At 32.0% G+C, this 2,005-nt stretch overlaps 1 long non-coding RNA gene across 1 annotated transcript; it reads left to right on the forward strand.

The window, feature by feature from the left end:
• Positions 1 to 733: 733 nt before the first annotated feature.
• On the forward strand, positions 734 to 1,768 carry LOC148768073 (uncharacterized). The gene is made up of 2 exons (XR_016033440.1): positions 734 to 992; positions 1,330 to 1,768. It is a non-coding gene; the product is annotated as an uncharacterized LOC148768073 (long non-coding RNA).
• Positions 1,769 to 2,005: the final 237 nt, after the last annotated feature.

Consider the following 2,005-nt stretch of genomic DNA (forward strand, 5'->3'; position numbering starts at 1 on the left):
TATAAATAAAGGAAACATTTATGTATATGGCAAAATTACCCCTAGCCCTTTATACCCAATTCTTAATTGTAACCCCAATTTAATCATTTTGACCACAAAAATCCAATTTTAATTTTTTTTTATTCATAAACAAAAATTGCCGCCGGATTACAGCGTTGACTTTTCGAATTTTTTTTCTGGTTTGTTTTTTCCGCCGCCGGATTCCGGCGTTGACCGGAGACCGGCGGTCAACGGCGGTGACGGACGAAATTGTCCATAAAAATGTTTTTGGGTCAAAATTGAATAATTTCTGAAATTTGGGGTGAAATTGAGGTTAAATTAAATTAAAGGATGAAATTCGAGCATATTAAAGTATGAGGGGCTACTTTAGTCTTTTACAAAAAAATGGACCATGTGTGGACTTTTATGTAAAAGAGTTTATTGTCTGGATCTCTTTATAAATAAGTACTCATTGATGGGTTTATTTGTAAATGCCTTATATATATATATATATATATATATATATATATATATAGGGATTATTTGACAAACACCCCTCATATCCATTGTACAATTAAGATGGGTCCATATTTTTTTTCTCTCTTTAAGAAAAATCCAAAATAATTTTAATAAACATAAATAATAAAATTTTATTATTTTAATACAATTATACCCTTCACCCTATATTGTTCATCCTGTATTCCACGATCTTTTATCTTTCTCTGACTTTTCTTTCCACCGCCCAACTTTTCTCTCTTTTATTTTCTCTCTTCATCTTCTCCATCATGTTCGCCTCTACCGCTGCAATTTTTCAGATCGATTCCATAGAAGACGACATCCACAATCATAGATCCCTCTATCTCTTTCGTCAAATGAAATATCATAAAAACGCATTACACATCACTCCATTGGAACCAACAAACGAGCTTCCCAATTGGCGTTTCGAGCCCATCGGTAAAGATTCTGCCTACAATTTATCGAACCAGTAAATACAAACTTAATTAAAAACCGAGGTAATTACTCAATCTCGGACTTCTATAATTTTCCACTCTTGAACTGAATATATTTATATATATAAATGTATGTGATGTGTGATGTATGGATAAACGTGTATTCGATAAATTTGTGTTGAATTTGTTAAAGAATAGAAGTTTCTGCAATTGATTGAGTTATAGGATCTGTCAAAAAATATAATTAATTAATTAATTAATTAATGAAGTTACACTGATTGTGATGCAAGCATTAGATTCATTAATTCATTAATTAGAGTAAGTTGATGGTGTTGTCCGGCTAATCCATTTATCGTTATATTCTCCGAATTTTTCTGTTAACTTTTTGATGTGTTTTTAGTCGATTACGTTGAGGAATGAATATTCCCGAATACACGAGGCGGGTTTTCGGGGAAATCCCCGTTCGGAAACGAGAAAGTGAACTTCCCATGGGAGAAGAAAAGAGCAGCCAATGAAGAGAGAGGGGTAGTGTTGACAGTCGAAAGAGCCGTGTTTGGCTGAGTCGACTCTTAACCCGTAGCGTCTCTCTCTTTTCTCCACAACCGGCCACTCCCACATCCACACCCACACTCTCGCAGCCCCATCTGACGACCACATCCACACCCTCGCGGATTTTTATAGTGGTTTTCAATATTTTTACATAAACCACTATAAAAATCTGTATAAATAATTATAGTGGTTTTCAATAATTTTTGTACAAATTTTTATATAACTGTATATACATAGTGGTTTTTATGTTGACATAGTTGTTATACAAAGTGGTTTTAAAGTTTACATAATTGTTATACAGAGTGGTTTTCATGTTATATAATTATATACATAGTGGTTTTCTTGTTATATGATTATATACATAGTGGTTTTCATGTTATATAATTGTTATACATAGTGGTTTTCATGTTTATATAGCTGTTTATACAGAGTGGTTTTTATGTTTATATAGAGTGGTTTTTATTTAAAAAAAACTGGAAATAAAAAATATATAAATAAACCATTTAAAAAAATCGAAATTAAGAAAA

This window comes from Erythranthe guttata, chromosome 9 (genome assembly GCF_056151865.1).
Source record: "Erythranthe guttata isolate IM_541 chromosome 9, IM_541, whole genome shotgun sequence".
NCBI lineage: Eukaryota > Viridiplantae > Streptophyta > Magnoliopsida > Lamiales > Phrymaceae > Erythranthe > Erythranthe guttata.